The sequence below is a fragment of the Chiloscyllium punctatum genome, chromosome 39 (assembly GCF_047496795.1).
Source record: "Chiloscyllium punctatum isolate Juve2018m chromosome 39, sChiPun1.3, whole genome shotgun sequence".
Lineage (NCBI taxonomy): Eukaryota > Metazoa > Chordata > Chondrichthyes > Orectolobiformes > Hemiscylliidae > Chiloscyllium > Chiloscyllium punctatum.
Window position 1 is genome coordinate 59,680,847 of NC_092777.1, and position 20,572 is coordinate 59,701,418.

The window sequence follows — 20,572 nt, forward strand, 5'->3', positions numbered from 1 at the left end:
AATTACTATGATGCCAGTGTCTCCCCAGTTTGAACATATTGTAATGAATTGCCTGCTTCTCTGCTGGAAATCATTGTTGGAAAAAATTGTTGGAAATATATAATGTGACTTATTCATGTACAGATATATATAGATTAACTTGCTTCATTACCAAAACGGTGTGCACTATCTACAGGATTCACTGCTCTAATTCACCAAGGCTCCTTTGATAGCACCTTCCAAATCTGAGACCTTAACCAGGAAATCCCCCTCCAAGAAATACATTTTTAAACCAGAATATTTTATCTTTCAGCACCATTTCACCAAAATCCTGAAATCACAGAATTTCAACTTCCTAAATACCTACCCAGCTAACCCCATTCTCCATTGCCCTCAAACATATATCCAGCTCTACTCTCTCCCTAACAGCACTGTGGGTTCTGTACACCTTATAGACTGCAGAGATTGAAAAAAAACCTCAATTCACCACCTTCTTGAGGGCTATAAAGGATAGACATTGACCTGGCCAGTAGTCTTGACATCCAATGTACATTGTTTTCAAAAGTCACATTTTAATGGATTATGCCTGTAGTAAGTTAGAGAAAGAGATTGGAAGTAGAGAGCCCCTGCCACCACTTCAGCTGTGACTTCATTTCACCTGTCTCAGTTATTTCTGCTCTAGCCTGTGGCTACTACCCTTCACCTACTGCCCCAGCCCCTCACCTACTCCAACCCTTCACCTACTACCCCAGCCCCTCACCTGCTCCATCCATTCACTTGCTGTCCCAGCCCCTCACCTGCTCCAACCCTTCACCTCCTGCTCCTGCCCCTCACCTGCTCCAACCATTCACCTGCTGCCCCAGCCCCTCACCTGCTCCAACCCTTCACCTCCTGCTCCTGCCCCTCACCTGCTCCAGCCGTTTACCTGCTGCTGCTGTTGTGGATGTTTTTTTAAGGGTGCGCTCCCCTGGAAGAGCTCGCGCAGGCGCAGTGGGCCGGCCTCCCACAATGCCTCGGGGGACGCTGACAAGTGGATCCAAGATGGCGCAAAAGTAAAGGCAAAAGGTAGGTGCGGAGTTGTGTCGGTGTCTGAGCAGCTGCCGGCTCTGGGTTGGCCGCTCCCTCGGGCCTTATGATGGTTGGGGCCAAGCGGTGGGAGAAGTCGGCGAGGGGCATGTTTGCCTGTGCTGGCGGAGCTGTCAGTTTGTTGTTTGTGGGAGGTGGTGGGGGTCGGTGTTACTGAGGCCGCCTTTAAATCCAAGGCCTGGGGATGGTGATATCAACAGGCCGGCTCCGTCGCCCTCTCTCTCTCTCTCTCTCTCTCTACCTCCAGTTAACGCCGCCGTGTTTAGGAGAGAGAGCTCGTTCTGGGAAGTGTAGGCCCAGGGCTTGTCATGGCCAGAGAGTGGATCGTGTAAACAAGTGGCGGCGGTGTGGCTTCCGAGGATGGGCTGGGAAGCATCGCCGTGCACTCTCCAAATTCTGTCCCTTTCCCTCCTCCCCCCCGTTATGTTTGTGGTGGGAACATACTTCACCTTTACTATTGCAGGGGTCAGTTGTTAGAACACTGCCTCGTCGTTTTTTTTTGTTTACCTACTTGCTTTTAATAAGAGCTGCAAAATCAAACTTTAAAGTAAGCAAAGCTTTGTTTAATTAAAGAAAAGTTTCTTCGCGCTGGTGCGGCACGATTAATAAAACCTATCTCTGAAGGCGAACTTTTCATCCAGTTTCATTAACGTTATTCTATGGACACTTGTTTTGAACTAGGATTCCATTACTGTGATATTACATCACTTAGTAGCATTCACCGAAACTTTTGCCAGTCAAACTGAACTGATCTTTGTAGTTGCCCTGCTAATAAAGGATTAAAATATTTTTGCAGATCTTTTGTGAAATAATGAAATTAAAATTTTCAAACATAATGTTCAAAACACGAACTTTCTAGTTTTTGTTTCCAGCTCCTGGATTTTTACACCTGAACGTTTGTATGTATTGGAACAATAACATCAGCTGCCTTTATCTTATTCTTCAGCCTTTTTTTCATTGGATGTCATATTGCTAAAATAAATATTTCCAACTTTTTATGTAAATGTACTTGAGTTTAATATGAGCAGTCCACTCCCACCCCTCTCCTCCACAAACCCCTGGAGCTATTCTCTTCAGCATTGCTTTGCTATCTCTTACCTCTTGATCCCAATCAGTTTATCTTTCTTCACTGTCCACTCGCTGTCAACTGAACCTTCATAAAATACCTTCATAATGAGTGTTTATTTAATTATACCTTGTTAATGATTGAAACATGCAAAGCATGAGGGGATTTGGCAGGGCAGATGAGGAGACGGTATTTCCTCTGATGAGAGAATAGAGAACTGGGGTTACTGTTTAAAAACTAAGAACTGATCATTTAAAATGCAAAATGGTCAATATTTTTCCTTCAGGATTGAGCATCCTTGGACTGCTCTTTCTGAAAGGATGAGTATTTATAAGGCAGAGCAAGACGGATTCTTGCTAAGTAAGGGTGTGCAAGGTAAGGCAGTCAGGAATGCAGATTTGTGGTTACAATCAGACCAGCCATGATCTCATTGAATGATGGAGCAAGTTCAAGGGGCTGATTGGCCTACTCCTGTTGGTTGTATGTTAACATATTCTAATCTGAGTCGTGAGTGTGGTGCTGGAAAAGCACAGCAGGTTAGGCAGCGTCCGAGGAGCAGGAGGTTTGATGTTTCGGGCAAAAGCCCTTCGTCAGGAAACCTGAAAAGTCGATTCTCCTGCTCCTTGGATGCTGCTTGACCTGCTTTGCTTTTCCAACACCACACGCTCGACTCTAAATCTCCAGCATCTGCTGTCCTTACTTTTGCCTATATTCTAATTTGATGCAGTGATTGTTGTGGAAAGGCTATTTGCAGCATTTTAACAAACAAACTACCTGAATTAGTTTTTTCCCACTTTTGCATGCTGGTGAGGTGACTTGCATTGATGTTTGTTTTGAATGTTGCCCTGGGTATACTCCAGTGACTATTTACTTGTCTTCCTACTTCTCTATTTGATACCTGCTGTTTCGTGCCAATGAACTGATTGTATGAACTTGATGCTTTTCTTCTGGTTCCAATTTGGATGAAAGTGGCCACTTGAATTTTCATCGTATTACTGTATGATACACAGCACGAGTGCACCACTGTGCTTACTGCCACTGAACTCAAGAATACAAGTGATCAATTTATCATGTACCGACCAGTCATTCTGGTCAATATCTGCTGACTTAGGACTAGCTGTTTGGATACAAAACTGGCTTGCAGGTAGGAGACAGAGGGTGGTAGTGGAGGAGGCCTGTGACCAGTGTGCCGCAAGGATCAGTGTTGGGCCCAGTGTTCGTCATTTACATACATAATTTGGATGTGAACATGGGAGATATAGTTAGTAGATTTTGCTGTTGTTACAAAAATTGGTGTAGTGGGCAACCAAGAAGGTTCCCTCAGAGTACAATGGAACATTGGTCAGATGGAGTTTAATTTGGATAAATGAGAGATGCAGGTGGAGTTTAATTTGGATAAGTATGAGGTGCTGCATTTTGGAAAGGCAAATTAGGGCAGGACTTATACAATTAATGATAATGTCCTGGGAGTGTTGCTGAACAAAGAGACCTTGGAGTGCAGGTTCATAGCTCCGTGAAGGTGGAGTTGCAGGTAGACAGGATAGTGAAGAAAGAGTTTAATATGTTTGCCTTTATTGGCCAGTGTATTGAGCATAGGATTTGGTCATGTTGCAGCTGTGCAGAGCATTGGATAGGCCACTTTTGGAATATTGCGTTCAAAGCTGGTCTTCCTGCTATAGAAAGGATGTTTTGAAACTTGAAAGGGTTCAGAAAAGGTTTACAAGGATGTTGCCAGGGTTGGAGGGTTTGAGCTATAGGGATAGGCCGATTAGACTTAAGACTATTTTCCCTGAAGTGTCAGAGACTGAGGGGACACCTTATAGAGGTTTATAAAGTCATGAAGAGCCAAAGTGTTTTCCCCAGGGTAGCAGAGTCCAAAAGTAGAGGGCATCGGTTTAAGGTGAGAGGGGAAAGATTTACAAGGGACGTAAGGGACAACTTTTTCACACATAGGATTGTGATGTATGGAATGAACTGCCAGAGGATGTGGTGGAGGCTGATACAATTATAACATTTAAAAGGCATCAGGATGGGTACATGAATAGGAAGGGTTTAGAGGGATATGGGCCAAATGCTGGCAAATGGGACTAGACTAATTTAGGATATCTGGTTGGCATGGCTGAGTTGGACCAAATGATCTGTTTTCATGCTGCACAGCTCTATGACTCTTACATGTGTTGAAGCTAGTACTTGATCATTTTGTTTTTCTTGGTGTCAAATCATTGTACTGGATAACTACAGTCGGTTCTGCTATTATGCGTGTTTCTTCCACGCGAATTGGCAATAACGTGATTGAAGAATGTAAGACCATTATTTGTTGAATGTGAACTTTGCTTACCTGTATTGGCTATAATGTGATTCAGGTGTCGTTGGTTTAAATGGTGCTGCTGATATGCGATTTTCTTACAACGCAAGATCGCAAGGGAATGGAACTATCGCCTTATATCAGAACAGACTGTATGTTGGCTTTTCATTCATTCATTTGTGTGGAATGGAGTTCTTTCCTTCTGTATTTCTGCACGGTTACCCCTCTTCCTCTTTCAGTGCCTCCGAAGCACTGTTCCTGCTAAGGTCTGCACATTTGGCCCATTTGGCAAACCAGAAGGTATTGCATAGGCCTTAATGTTAAAGCTACGTATATAGTCTGAGGGATATTTTTGTATAGTTTGTTCTACTTTACATGCTAGATTTGTTGCTATTCACCACAGATTCTATAAATCAAGCTCCTCTGGATTGATACCTACAATTTGTTGAAAAACAACCTGAGAAATAGTTTTAGTTGATTCATTCTTAGCCAGTATTGCTTTAACTGGTATTGGTTTAGCAGACCTGAATTCTGTTGGTGATGATTTGATTTGATCTCGGAAAAGTATTCTGAGAGACACAAAGATCATGTCAAATTTCATCCCTAAGATTGTGTAGTAGGGCATGTGTTTTTATGAAATGTTTTTCTTTGACATTCCCAGTGAAACAGGCAACTATGGAGAAGGCAAGTGGCATTTTAAAATCTGAGGATGGCTACAACAATTGATTAGAAAATAGTTGTTGAAGACCAGTTGAAATTTTAAGCTTCGTGTTTGCTGTAATGTGGCAATATTACTGTAATTCAGTGTGTTAAATTTAATTGCTGTATCAATATAAAACTTGCATTAAAAGAATTGGGAGTCCTCCGACATGTAGATGCTGCCTGCAGTTACTAATACGTTTATCTTGCCCTTATCATTTGTGGTGAGTTAATTAATTTAAGCTGAGAATGCTTTTGGATACTGAACTTGGTCCTCATGTCCTTGGTTCAAAAAATTGAAATATCAGTCCGAATTGCTGTCTAGTGTGTCTCATGGAAAAGTACACATAGGAGGTGGCAGAAATGGGAACTGCAGGTGCTGGAAATTAGAGTGGTGCTGGAAAAGCAGAGCATGTCAGGCAGCATCTGAGGAGCAGGGATATCGACGTTTAAGGCAAAAAGGCTTTTGCCCAAAACATCGATATCTCTGCTCCTTGGATGCTGCCTGACCTGCTGTGCTTTTTTTAAATCTTGACACATAGGAGGTGGCCCAGTGAGAACTGGATAAGATTGAGCTTTGATCGTTTCTGTGCTAAAATAGTAACTTTGGAGAAGATTTCTGAAAAGAATTGTGAAAAATTCAGTGTTTACAAATATGGGACCTATCCAAGTAATAAATGGGGGATGTTTTATGATGTACATTTTTTTTTCTTTTTTTTTCTTCAGCACCCATGGTGTGTGTGTGCAGGTGTGAGAGACACAAGGTGCACGAATCTTTGTTCCATGTCCACCACCAGGAAGATAGGAAAACAAGATAGGTCAGTGACAAGCACTGCCCTTCACATCAAAGGGCAATGCTGTGTGATCAAAACAGTGAAGGGGAGGGTAGGGACTAAATCAAAATAGAGTTGGAGGGGGGAATAATGCACTCCACTCCCTGCGGCGCCCACACCTCCCTGAACAACTCCAGGGTGTTGGTGGACACCGCGTGCTCCTTCTCCAAGGACACCCGGGCTCTAACATAACCCCGGAAGAGGGGCAGGCAGTCGGCCCCTTCCATGGCCCGCTGCCTGGACCTGTTGATGGCCAGTTTGGCCAGGCCCAGGAGCAGACCCACGAGGAGGTCTTCAGACCTGCCCTCCCTCCTCCGTACCGGGTGCCCGAAAATCAGGAGCGTGGGACTGAAGTGCAACCAAAAGCAGAGGAGGAGGTTTTTAAGAAAATCAAAAAAGGAGTGCAAACGCCCACACCCAATATATACATGGTCCACGGACTCCACAGCGCCACAGAACAAGCAGTTGGGCTGGGAGTCCGTGAACCACCGCAATCTGTGGTTGCAGGGGGCTGCTGCGTGCAGCACCCTCCACCCCAGATCCCCAAAAGAAAGGGGGTGGACTCCCGCATAGACAGCCCTCCACTGGGGATCCCCACCGCCCGGTGGCAAATGGGCACGCCAAGGTGTGTCCGGACGGTGGATGAGGGAGAAGAGGTGGATGGTGTGCAGCAGCAGTCTATACAGGGCCCACCTTTTTACATCCTTGAAAGGGACAAAATTAAAATTCCGGAGACGGCTCAGGTTGTGGGGCACAGGCTCCCGCAGGAAGTACGGGACCTTGGTGCCAATGTGAAATTCCGTCCGGGCTGGGGTGAGCGCAGACGGGATCCCACCGCACACCTGAGCGTCCTCCAACTGGTGCACTACGTCGGGTCCGAGCACCGCCGTTTTAAGGCATCGGATGATGATGTACATTTGTCACTGTGTAATTTTGACAAGTTCAGTTTTATTGTTTAATTGATTGAGGGGTATTGTTTTGAAATTTAAAACATATGTTTTTTGTGTCTTTTGCAAATTAATTTTTGAATGCATATTTTTCCCAATTTTCCTAATGAGATTAGAATACAATTTTTATCTGTTCTTTATTTTCTTGCTCTTCCCTTCGCTTGCACCTTTGCTTTGTCCTGCATTCTTTGGCAAAGCTGCACATTACAGTTAAGAAACAATCCCTGAGACTTATGCAAGCATTTTCTTCATGACTTGGCTGGTAATATTAATTGTCATTTGGTTCTATGATTATTTCTAGTGGCAGTAGATACCACTACCTTTTTAACTAGGTTCTTACCTTCAAGGTAACAATTCTGATGCTTTCTGTTGTTTTTACGTTGAGGAACTTGGGTCACTCCCACTTCTGGCATATTAAATTATATATGCCGCGTACCTTTGAATATTCGCATACTCGTTGCAATCTGATTACTTTATTAAGTTTTGGTTATGCCTTTAATTTGGTTTGGGAATTTTAATGACTGCAGCTGTTAAATGTAAGCACAAATTATCTCCCACTCTACTGTGGTATTGGCTCTTTGCTGATGTAAAGTGTAGCTGTCTAGTATTTTATCTAAATTGCATGCACTGCATGTTGCAATAACTTATTCAAATATTGAGGCAACTGAAACCCAACATGAATGTCCACATATGCATTTCTGTGAAGTTTAAAGGCATGAGTAGCAAGCCTGTCTTTTTTTTTATCTGCCCCTCTAACCTGGAGTGCTGAGGCCAATTCCAATGCCTTTACAAATGTTGTGGTTGAGATCAGTTAATGTATTGCAGACTGAGAATCAAGGCTTGTACTTTTGCTTTGCTACTCATTGGACAAACTCAGTAAGCGATTAACATAGCTAAGACAATCTCCAATGGCTCAGTTTTCAAATTGGAGCCAATGTTTATCTTGTATTAGCACCTGAAAACAAAATCCCAGGTGTTCTACATGCGCAAGTCAGAATGAATACATTTTGAGCAATTCTTTGCCTTTGTTCTGATGTTATCATTATGTAGTCCTTTATTTAAAGTGTTTGATTAAACAAAGCTAAAAGCTAGGACAGACAGAGTCGTCATCTCTGGGTTGTTGCCGGTGCCACGTGACAGAGAGGCAAAGAATAGGGAGAGAGTGCAGTTGAACACGTGGCTGCAAGGATGGTGTAGGAGGGAGGGCTTCAGATATTTGGACAATTGGACTGCATTCTGGGGAAGGTGGGACCTGTATAAACAGGACGGGTTGCACCTGAACCAGAAGGGCACCAATATCCTGGGGGGTAGGTTTGCTAGCACTCTTCGGGGGGGTTTAAACTAATTTGGCAGGGGGATGGGATCCGGACTTGTAGTCCAGCAAGTAAGCTAGCTGTGTGTCAGGATGTCCAAGACTGTAGGGAGGCTGTGGGGAAGGTAGTACTGACAGGGACTACTTGCGGACACAGAGATGGGCTCAAGTGCGTATACTTCAATGCAAGGAGTATCAGAAATAAGGTGGGTGAACTTAAGGCGTGGATCGGTACCTGGGACTACGATGTTGTGGCCATCACGGAAACATGGATAGATGAGGGACAGGAATGGCTGTTGGAGGTTCCGGGTTACAGATGTTTCAGTAAGATTAGGGAGGGTGGTAAAAAAGGAGGGGGGGTGGCATTGCTAATTAGAAATGGTATAACGGCTGCAGAAAGGAAGTTTGAGGGGGATCTGCCTCTGGAGGTAGTATGGGCTGAAGTCAGAAATAGGAAAGGTGCAGTCACCTTATTGGGTGTTTATTATAGGCCCCCCAATAGCAGCAGAGATGTGGAGAAACAGATTGGGAAACAGATTTTGGAAAGGTGCAGAAGCCACAGGGTCGTAGTCATGGGCGACTTCAACTTCCCAAATATTGATTGGAAGCTCTTTAGATCAAGTAGATTGGATGGGGCGGTGTTTGTGCAGTGTGTCCAGGAAGCTTTTCTAACGCAGTATGTAGATTGTCCAACCAGAGGGGAGGCCATATTGGATTTGGTACTCGGTAACGAACCGGGACAAGTGGTGGGCTTGTTGGTGGGTGAACATTTTGGTGATGGCGACCACAATTCTGTGACTTTCACCTTGGTTATGGAGAGAGATAGGTGCGCACAACAAGGTAGATTTTACAATTGGGGGAAGGGAAATTACGATGCTGTAAGACAGGATTTGAGGAGCATACGTTGGGAGCATAGGCTGTTAGGGAAGGATGTGGTGGAAATGTGGGACTTTTTCAAGGAGCAGATACGACGTGTCCTTGATATGTATGTACCGATCAGGCAGGGAAGAAATGGTCGTGTGAGGGAGCCTTGGTTGACGAGGGAGGTTGAATGTCTAGTAAAGAGGAAGAAGGAGGCTTACATAAGGTTGAGGAAACAAGGTTCAGACAGAGCAGTGGAGGGATACAGGATAGCCAGAAGGGACCTGAAGAAAGGGATTAGGAGAGCTAAGAGAGGGCATGAAAAATCCCTGGCGGATAGGATCAAGGATAACCCCAAGGCATTCTATGCATATGTGAGAAACCTGAGAATGACGAGAACGAGGGTAGGTCCGATCAAGGACAGTGGTGGGAGACTGTGTATTGAGTCGGAAGAGATAGGAGAGGTCTTGAACAAGTACTTCTCTTCAGTATTTACGAACGAGAGGGACCGTATTGTTGAAGAGGAGAGTGTGAAACGGACTGATAAGCTAGAAGAGATACCTGTTAGGAAGGAAGATGTGTTGGACATTTTGAACAACTTGAGGATAGACAAGTCCCCCGGGCCTGACGGGATATATCCTAGGATTATGTGGGAAGCAAGAGAGGAAATTGCAGTACCGTTGGCAATGATCTTCTCGTCTTCACTGGCAACTGGGGTGGTACCAGGGGACTGGAGAGTAGCGAATGTTGTGCCCCTGTTCAAAAAAGGGAATAGGGATAACCCCGGGAATTACAGGCCAGTTAGTCTTACTTCTGTGGCAGGCAAAGTAATGGAAAGGGTACTGAGGGATAGGATTTACGAGTATCTGGAAAGACACTGCTTGATTAGGGACAGCCAGCACGGATTTGTGAAGGGTAGGTCTTGCCTTACAAGTCTTATTGAATTCTTCGAGGAGGTGACCAAGCATGTGGATGAGGGTAGAGCAGTGGATGTAGTGTACATGGATTTTAGTAAGGCATTTGATAAGGTTCCCCATGGTAGGGTTATGCGGAAAGTCAGGAGGCATGGGATAGAGGGAAATTTGGCCAATTGGATAGAAAACTGGCTAACCGGTAGAAGTCAGAGAGTGGTGGTAGATGGTAAATATTCAGCATGGAGTCCAGTTACAAGTGGAGTTCCGCAGGGATCAGTTCTGGGTCCTCTGCTGTTTGTAATTTTTATTAATGACTTAGATGAGGGAGTCGAAGGGTGGGTCAGTAAATTTGCAGATGATACAAAGATAGGTGGAGTTGTGGACAGTGAGGAGGGCTGTTGTCGGCTGCAGAGGGACTTAGATAGGATGCAGAGCTGGGCTGAGGAGTGGCAGATGGAGTTCAACCCTGCCAAGTGTGAGGTTGTCCATTTTGGAAGAACAAATCAGAATGCGGAATACAGGGTTAATGGTAGGGTTCTTGGTCAGGTGGAGGAACAGAGGGATCTTGGGGTCTATGTACATAGATCTTTGAAGGTTGCCACTCAGGTGGATAGAGTTTGTAAGAAGGCCTATGGAGTATTATCGTTCATTAGCAGAGGGATTGAATTCAAGAGTCGTGAGGTGATGTTGCAGCTGTACAGGACTTTGGTTAGGCCACATTTGGAGTACTGTGTGCAGTTCTGGTCGCCTCACTTTAGGAAAGATGTGGAAGCTTTGGAGAGGGTGCAGAGAAGATTTACCAGGATGTTGCCTGGAATGGAGAGTAGGTTGTACGAGGATAGGTTGAGAGTTCTCGGCCTTTTCTCGTTGGAACGGCGAAGGATGAGGGGTGACTTGATCGAGGTTTATAAGATGATCAGAGGAATAGATAGAGTAGACAGTCAGAAACTTTTTCCCCGGGTACAACAGAGTGTTACAAGGGGACATAAATTTAAGGTGAAGGGTGGAAGGTATAGGGGAGATGTCAGGGGTGGGTTCTTTACCCAGAGAGTGGTGGGGGCATGGAATGCGCTGCCCGAGGGAGTGGTAGAGTCAGATTCATTGGCGACCTTTAAGCGGCATTTGGATAGGTACATGGATGGGTGCTTAATCTAGGATAGAAGTTCGGCACAACATCGTGGGCCGAAGGGCCTGTTCTGTGCTGTATTGTTCTATGTTCTATGTTCTAAAGGGGTATTTGAATTGAACAAAGCAGATTTTGTTTTGTAGTTTTTGTTACTGTTGAAGTAATGTTTCAAACTGGACTGTAGATTTTCAGCATGTTCCCATAAAGGAAGTGTGGGCATGTTCCAGTCAAAACAGATTAGAGATCTATACTGAAATAAGTGTAATATAATCTGGCATTAGTAGGATTTCAGTAATAGATAATGCTAGGCAAGTGAAAGCTTAAGCCATGACAAACGCTAAGCATTGGATATTATTCTTACAAATAAAAAGTGAAAATGGAGTGAAAACTTTAAACTAAGTGGTACTACTGTATGCTATTGGTGAATGATGTAATATGTGATGATGGGTTTAATCTGAACTGACAGAGCAGTCTTTACTCAATATTTTACAGCATGTTAAACTCTAGGTTTTGAAGCAAATCAAGCTCTGGGCAGCACTGCAATTTTGGAAATCCTTGTAGAAAACTGTCATCAGAGAAGAAATATTAATCTAGTTTGACCCCACAGTTTTGTTCTCGTGCTTTCTGAATGAAAGTTTATGGATGTTTGTGCCCAGTGTTTTTATTCCATCTGGGTTTAGTGATCATGTGCAATAATCTATTTTCTTTGTTCTAATACTGGCTCTTGACTGGCCAGGTGAATATTGGAAGTGATCAAAATTGCCCCACAGGAGAATTCCACATGATTCAACAGTCACTCACTGTTACTGAATTTAAATTGAAGACTGTACGTCTGACCTCCTCTGAATTATTGGACAATTCTCAAGTGTGCAAACTCTCTCCATGTTTGAAATCTATTATTTCAATATACTTTTCAAAAACCTACCAGACCTCAGTACTGAAAACCAAATGCAAATCATATCATCCAGACTAACTCTCTAGTTTGAGTCTTTAGCTATACTGTGGAGTGTTTGACATCTGAGTGGAAAGTGCAGTTATTTGTGAATGCTTTCAAACTCTGAGAGTCTGTGATACTAGATGGTATGATGCACATCAGTTTCATACAATGTGAATTGAGGTTCTGTGCTCTGTGGCTTTTGTGGCTTTTGGAATTTTGTTCATAATTTCTAAAGAATATGCTTCAATAATGCTCCCTTTTTACTAGTTTGCTTTTCATTCAAGGAAGGAAATGTGTAGTTTGAGCTCTGTAACACACTTTGTCACAATTACCATTTAACAAAAAAACTAATTTTCCTGCATTGCTACTGAGAGCGATGAGTGACTGTCACTAGTGCATAGGTTCAAGCTGCTGTCTATCTTTGAAAACATAACTAAAATTAACAAGGTGAATCTTTTCAACAAGAGTGAGGATAAAGCTGAGTTTAATGTTACCCTCATCCAGTGTCTATAAATGTGGATTTCTCACTTGAATGAAGGAGATCCCACTTTTAGAATTAGGTTCATTGTCCTGTTCTCACATGAGTGCAGTGAAAAATTTACAAAGGCACAACTTACACTGTCATCTTAGGTACAAAAATACAACGGTACCAGATTGTAAGAGTAAATGAACAATATTAGTATTATAAACCTTTGTGCCATCTTACATATAAGGAACCTAGACACATAATATTAGGAATAAATTAGAAAATAAAAGAAAACGTTCAATATTACAGTCCTTCAAGCAGAGCAGACCAGGCTTTGCCTCCAAACTCTGAAGTAGCAGGGGACTTCTGTCACATAAAGGGCTGCATGCAAGCTTGAGTTAGGAATTATCAGGAAAGAAAAGAATACCATTTAACCAAGCTAGGGAGATAGAATATTTGGCAGCACTTATTGAACAATTGTTGCAATTTAATGCGTAGTTAATATTGAAGTGAAAGCCATTTGTTTCATTGGTTAGTTATTAATTTTTTTGGTAGTAGTAGATAGACACTGGAACAGATATAAAGTACATATTGATATATATCAATTTCATCCAGTAATGAGGTATTATAAACGAAATCCATCAAATTGTGCGCATGTGAAATGGCATGTGGACTTGTTTCAAAATGAGCCACTTAGGCTATTGTGTAATGTTTACATGCAAATTATAAAATTGGTCATAAAATTGTCACATTGTTATTCAAACATCCAACTAGTTTACAAATGTTCCTTGGAATGGTCTAAATATGAATCAATCTCGTGCCATTGTGCTTGACGTTAAACTACTCTTTGAAGTAGTAAAGTGAGTTACTTTGTTCCATAAAACCACCAATTCAAGATAACTTGAGGGGCAAGTTTTTTTCCTATTTATGGGTTGTGAATATTGCTGGCAATATCAACATTTTTGTTGCCTTTTGTTTGTTGCTGTTGAGAAGACGGTGATGAACTGCCTTTTGAACTGTTGCAGTGTATATGGTATATGTTGGTACTTGCATAGTATTATTAGGAAGTTTGTTGTTTCCAAGTCTTGACACTGCGCCAGAGAAGGAATGGTGATATAGTTCCAAGTCAAGATAGCATGTGGCTTGGATGGGAAATTGTAGGTGATGTCGTTCAAGTGCTTCTGCTACCCTTGTCTTTTTAAATGATAGGGACTGTTGCTGTGGAAGGTATTAATGGTGGACCCTTTGTGAATTGCTGTAGTTGCATCTTCTGGGTGATGTACATTGCTGTCACTGAATGTTGGTGTTGGAGGAAGTAAATGTTGATTTGGCTGCTTATTCCTTTAAATGAGCAAAGAACAGTACAACACAGGAACAGGCACTTTGGCCCACCAATTCTGCACCAACACATGACACCTTTCCAAACTAACAATCTTATAGTTACAGTTCTCATCACTTTAATCTCTGCACATTCATGTATCTGTTAAACATTGCTGTTGTATCTGCTTGCACACTTCCTGTGGCAGCACATTCCAAGCAATTGCTACCCTCTGTTTGGAAAAAAAAATTGGCTTTGATCTTTAAATTGTCCCTCTTTTATCTTAAGCCTGTGTGCCCTAGTAATTGACATTTCTACCCAGGGAAAAAGACTCCCAACTATCCAGTTAATGCATGCCACTCATAATTTTGTAAACATCTATCCAGTCACCCTTCAGCCTCTGAAGTTCAGGTGAAAACAAAACAAGTCAGACCAAGTCTTTTCCCTGGGGTGGGGGAGTCCAGAACTAGAGGGCATAGGTTTAGGGTGAGAGGGGAAGGATATAAAAGAGAACGAAGGGGCAACTTTTTCACGCAGAGGGTGGTGCATGTATGGAATGAGGTGAAGGAGGCTGATAAACTACAATATTTAAAAGGCATCTGGATGGGTATATGAATAGGAAGGGTTGAGAGGGATATGGGCCAAGTGCTGGTAAATGGGACTAGATAAGGTTGGGATATCTGGTAGGCGGTGACGTGTTGGATTGAAGGGTCTGTTTCTGTGCTGTACATCTCTGTGATTCGCAGTATGTCTAATCCCTCCTCGTAGCTAATATTCTCCAAATCAGGCAACATCCTGGTAAACCTTATCTGTACCGTTTCCAAAGTCTCTTCATCCTTCTGGTAGTGTGGCACCCAGAACTCTCTGCTGTATTCCAAATGGGGTCTTAGTAAAGTTCTGTATACTTGTAGCATAACTTGCCAAATTTTATACTCTGTTCCTTGACCGATGAAGGTTAGCATGCAATATGCCTTTTTGACCACCGTATCCACTTCTGTTACCAATGTCAGAGAACCGTGCACCAGGATGCTTAGATCCCTCTGTGTTGATGTTTCTGCAGGTCCTGACATTTACTGTACACTTGCTGCTGACACTAGACCTTCCAAGATGTTGCCCAAGTCTCCAGCCCATCTATACCCTGTTGGACCTTCTGGCCTTACAATCCGCAGCTCCTCCAATCTTTGTGTCATCTACAAACGTACTCATCAGACCACCTCCATTCTCCTCCAGATATTTTCTATATATTACAAATAACAGGGGTCCTGGCACTGACCCCTGTGGAACACCACTGGTCACAGATTTCCGATCAGGAGAACACATGACCATCCTTGACATCCTATATGTCGCTGAAGTGAGCTTCTCACTCTTCTTCCACTCTGACTGACAATTATCTTGATAAAATTGCCTGTCATTGTTGGTGCCTCATCTGTTGATCATTTATTTGCATCTCTATTGATTCAAGGCTTGTATCTATTTCAGTGCTCAACTTCATTAAAAACTCTGCGTGAAAACTAAGTTGAATCATCCTATTCATCCATTACCTGTGTTATTGTTCCAGTCTGCTTTTGAATTGAAGATTATTCTTGTTTTCAAATCCTTCACCCCTCCTGATATCTGCATCCTTCTCTTTGCCTTCAATCCTCAAATCTCTGTAATCTTAGTTTTAGCTGCTACTGAGTCCCATCCTCCGCATTTCCATCCTTCATTATTCATGCATAAAATAATTCTAGCCCTTTTCTGAACCAATGCTTTAGTTGTTTTTTGCATAGTGATATTGATTTCATTATACATTTAGAGACTACAGTTGATTTGCAGCATTACATTAATTATTTGGGGTAACCTGGTTGAAGTTGTTGCACAGGTCTCGCCCAGTATCTTTACCTCTTACACAAAGCTTGTAAATGTGTTTGTTTTACTTTCAAAAACTCATGGCCAAAGAATTACAGTGGAGTCGATGTAAGTGTGTCGACTGTTTGTATAGTGTGTGTGCTGGCAGGGAGAACTTGATGTTGAGGATGGGAGGCAGGCAGCTGCTATATTTCTGCATGAAAATATAGCTTGTAAAATGTTGTGATCGTATTTGTGTGGATAGATAGAAAGACTGATGCTATTCTGTTTTATGCAATCAAAGGTAAAAGAATATTTGATTAAGATATTTAAAACCAAGAAAGGTTTTGATAGATTAAGCAAAGAAACTATATCCAGTGGCTGAAGTGTTTATATTCAGACCTTTTCATTAGCAAAATAATCAGAAACGACGTTAAAAATGTTTTTATTCATCACGTTTTAGGGTTTGTAATGCACTATCTGTGTGTGATACACACAGCTTTAATGCAACCTTGAAAAGGGAATCTGATAAATATTTGAAGTACAAATATTTAGGGGAAGGACATGGAAAAGAGTGCGCATTTGGATTACGTGGATTGCTTATCAAAAGAGCAGATACAGTCACAGTGGTCCAAATGGCTCCCTTCCATGCTACACTAATCTATCAATTGTTAGAAATTAGGAATTTAATTTACTACTTGTCTATCCTCAAAGCTCAAGAATCAGATGCTATTCCAGCTGAGGTCTACAAAATTAAAGCTAGGAGTCAATGCCTGGTTAAGAAGTTTACTGAACACTTTGTCTATATGATATTGAAGCAAGGAATCGTTTTGCAAAAATACTAAGATGTCTTCATTACCATCTGTACAATTGGAAAGGAACAAACTACTCTCAATAATCAGAGAAATCTCATTGCATGTACCACTAAAATATTTGTCAGGATCCTTCTGAACACTTTTAATTAACTTGTTGACCAGAACCTGCTACTGAAGAATTGGTACAGTTTTGGAAAGTATCAAGAAAGATTGACATGGTGTTTGCTGTTAAACAGTTGCAGGAGAAATATCAGAACAGAACATGGACCTCTACTCCACATTTTTTGATGTGACCAATACCTTTGACATATTGAACTGTGAAGCCCTTTGGAAGGTTATGTAGGAATTCAGCTGACCAGAGAAATTCATCATGATATTAGAATTAGAATCCCTACAGTGTGGAAACAGGCCCTTTGGCCCAACAAGTACATACCAACCCTCGGAAGAGTAACCCACGCAGACTCATTCCCCTACTCTATATTTACCCCTGACTAATTACCTAGCCTACACATCCCTGAACATTATGGACAATTTAGCGTGGCCAATTCACCTAACCCCCACATCTTTGGATTATGGGAGGAAACCAGAGCACCCGGAGGGAACCCACGCAGACACTGGGACAACGTGCAAACTCCACACAGACAGTTTCCTGAGACTGGAATCGAACCCAGGTCCCTGGTGCTGTGAGGCAGCAGTGCTAACCACCGAGCCACCATGATGATTTGACAAATCCATGATGGCTTTCTTGGAGATTTCCTGGTGGTTGGTGAGTCTTTTGACCTATTTTCACTCACTAATGGAGTTAATCAGGGTTGCTTGGTCATACCTATCCTTTTCAGTATGTTTTATTTTCTTGTCATGCTCTCTGCTGTCTTCATGGAAAACTGGCATTGAATTCAGCTATCACATGGACAGGAAGCTTCCCAATTTGAGTCAAGTCCAGTTCAGGATTTCATGATTTCTATTTTGTCAAACTCTTTGCAGAGCTGGGTACGCAGTATAGCATGTTCTCCAATGCATGCAACAACTTAAATTAATTGTCTTGTTCACTCTGTTCTCCCTAGCTTCAGACCAGTAACTTCAACCAACCTCACTTGATCTATTTGCTGAAGCTTTGGAGATCAGATGATAAAACGATATTAGAAACTGAAGTGCTCATTTCAGTTCGCATATCAAGCATTCTCATCTATAGTGAGACAGTCACAAATGGCAGTCGGTTACCAAAGTGAATCTTCTGTGGAAAGCTTGACTCCATAATGTGGGAGTCAAAGAAAATGTTGCAAGGACCCTGCAAGCTTCATTTGGAAATTCTAGTTTCAGTTTCAACTCTGAGAAGTTTGCTCAGGATTCATAGTCATAGAGATGTACAGTATGGAAACAGACCCTTTGGTCCAACTCGTCCATGCCGACCAGATATCTTAACCTAATCTAGTTCCATTTGCCAGCAGTTGGCCCATATTCCGCTAAACCCTTCCCATTCATATACCCATCCAGATGCCTTTTAAATGCTGTAATTGTACCAGCCTCCACCACTTCCTTCCAGCTCATTCCATACCCTCTCAACCCTCTGCATGAAAAAGTTGCTCCTTAGGTCTCTTTTATATCTTTCCCTTCTCACTCTAAACCTATGCCCTCTGGTGCTGGACTTCCCCATCCTGGGGAAAGACTTTGTCTGTTTATCCTATCTATGCCCCTCATGATTTTATACACATCTCTAAGGTCACCCCTCAGCCTCCGAACCTCCAGGGCAAACAGCCCCAGCCAATTTAGCCTCTCCCTGTAGCTGAAATCATCCAACCCTGGCAACATCCTTGTAAACCTTTTCTGAACCTTTTCAAGTTTCATAGCATCCTTCCAATAGGAAGGAGACCAGAATTGCATGCAATGTTCCAAAAGTGACCTAACCAATGTCCTGTACAGCTGCAACATGATCTCCAACTCCTTTATTCACGGTGGCTCAGTGGTTAGCATTGCTGCCTCACAGCACCAGGGTCCCAGGTTCAATTCCAGCCTTGGGTGACTGTCTGTGTGAAGTTTGTACATTCTCCCCATGTCTGCGTGGGTTTCCTCCCACAATCCAAAGATGTGCAGGTCTGTTGTATTGGCCATGCTAAATTGCCCATAATGTTAGTCAGGGGCAAATGGGTCTGGGTGGGTTACTCTTCAAAGGGTCAGTGTGGGCTTGTTGAGCCAAAGGACCTGTTTCCACACTGTAGGTAATTTAATCTAATCTAATCTAAAATTTGGATCCATAAAATCATTTTTCTAACTGGTGACAGAAAACACCAGCTAACAAGATGCCAATCCCTAATATTCTCAAATGCGTGGCAGCCTTCTTAGTGATGGGCATCTTGGCTGCCATAATTTTCAATAGTGAATCCTGTATTTACTTTTGTTTAGCAGGAGTGTGGCGATGTGAAGGTTAGTTGTTACTATGTTGCATTCAATTTGGTTTCATAAAGTGAGCAAGTGCCGTAACAGCGCTGCTTATCCTGCTGAATATTTCCAACAGTTTCTGTTAATATTAATCTTTCATTTGATTCATGTTATTATGGAAAAGCTGTCAGTTAGACTTCATTAAATCTTCCACTGTTTTTCAGTAATGCATATTCCTTGAATGATGTAAGTAGCAATGAAAAGCTATAGAAGAATGGATGGGAAATTTGCTGTTCAACATGAAATGAGAGCGCTGCTCGTTCAGAGAAAGGTTAAAGACTATGTACTTGCTGAATCAGAACCAACTAGGAGGCAATGAGGTTTGCAGACTCTGGAGATCAGAGTTGTGTGTGTTGCTGGAAAAGCACTGCAGGTCAGGCAGCATCCGAGGAGCAGGAAAATCGACGCTCCTACTCCTCGGATGCGCCCTGACCTGCTGTGCTTTTCCAGCAACACACTCTCAACCCAGAATCAGGTTTGTTTTTGCTGATTATTTAAATCATTTTAAGAGATCTGTTTAGAGAACATAGTCTTGAAAGCTGACACAAAAATAAGGGATATGTAATGAGTGAGGAAGTTACACAAACTTTAGAAACCTCGGGTACTGGAACAGGCAGAAAAGTGATAGGTGAAATGTGGGAGGGAAAGATCTGTTCCATACACCCTTGAATTTACATGTGCACACTGAAAAATGCTGAAGGGCATGAATGAGCAAAAATATAATTCAAAATGTAAATATACACAATCTTTGGAGAAATATGGATGTTTGTAGATTACACCATAATGATCAACTAAGTCTTTTAAATAAAAAAAACGAATGTATTTTGAATGGAAATTAGTCTAGCTGCAATTAGAGCACTGTGCAGTTTTAGAAAGTGTATTAAAGCTAGAGAGAGCCAATAGCCTAGGTGACTGCAATTGTTGCTAATCTATCTTGTGGGCAGCACGGTGGCGCAGTGGTTAGCACTGCTGCCTCACAGCGCTAGAGACCCGGGTTCAATTCCCGACTCAGGCGACTGACTGTGTGGAGTTTGCATGTTCTCCCCGTGTCTGCGTGGGTTTCCTCCGGATACTCCGGTTTCATCCCACAGTCACAAAGATGTGCAGGTCAGGTGAATTGGCCATGCTAAATTGCCCGTAGTGTTAGGTAAAGGGGTACATGTAGGGGAATGGGTGGGTTACGCTTCGGCGGGTCAGTGTGGACTTGTTGGGCCAAAGGACCTGTTTCCACACTGTAAATAATCTAATCTAATCTAATCTATGGGAGATTTGATGCACTGCAGTTTCATGAAGGGCTTATGAGGTAAACTATCAGGAGTGGTTAAACCGATGATGGTTCTATTTCTTATGGGAAAGTTAGATAAATATTTGAGCATAGAGCTAAGTAGTGCATCCTGTGTGAAAGCTCAAAGGAAAAAGCTGGCATAGACATCTTTGGTTGCATTATTCCCTGCCATCACCACTGTGTCGTTTCTGTTGTTAATAATCTCACTTGTCTTTCCATTGTAGTGCTGAATCAGTATCACTTCAGGGTCTTTTACTTTGGAACAGTAAATACTGCACTTGCACCTGGTGCTTTAGTTTCAATGGACGTTTGAGAATTTGAGCTAAGAGTTTCCTGAATCAACCCAACAATGTTCTCTCA

The 20,572-nt window shown here is 42.5% G+C and overlaps 1 protein-coding gene across 5 annotated transcripts in view; it reads left to right on the forward strand.

The window, feature by feature from the left end:
- Positions 1-987: 987 nt before the first annotated feature.
- Positions 988-20,572, forward strand: part of helz (helicase with zinc finger) — a 274,742-nt gene continuing 255,157 nt past the window's right edge. For all 5 annotated transcript variants that reach the window (XM_072558865.1, XM_072558869.1, XM_072558867.1 and 2 more), the window contains exon 1: positions 988-1,044. The gene's annotated coding sequence lies outside the window, so the exon portion shown is untranslated. The remainder of the gene's footprint in view (positions 1,045-20,572) is intronic.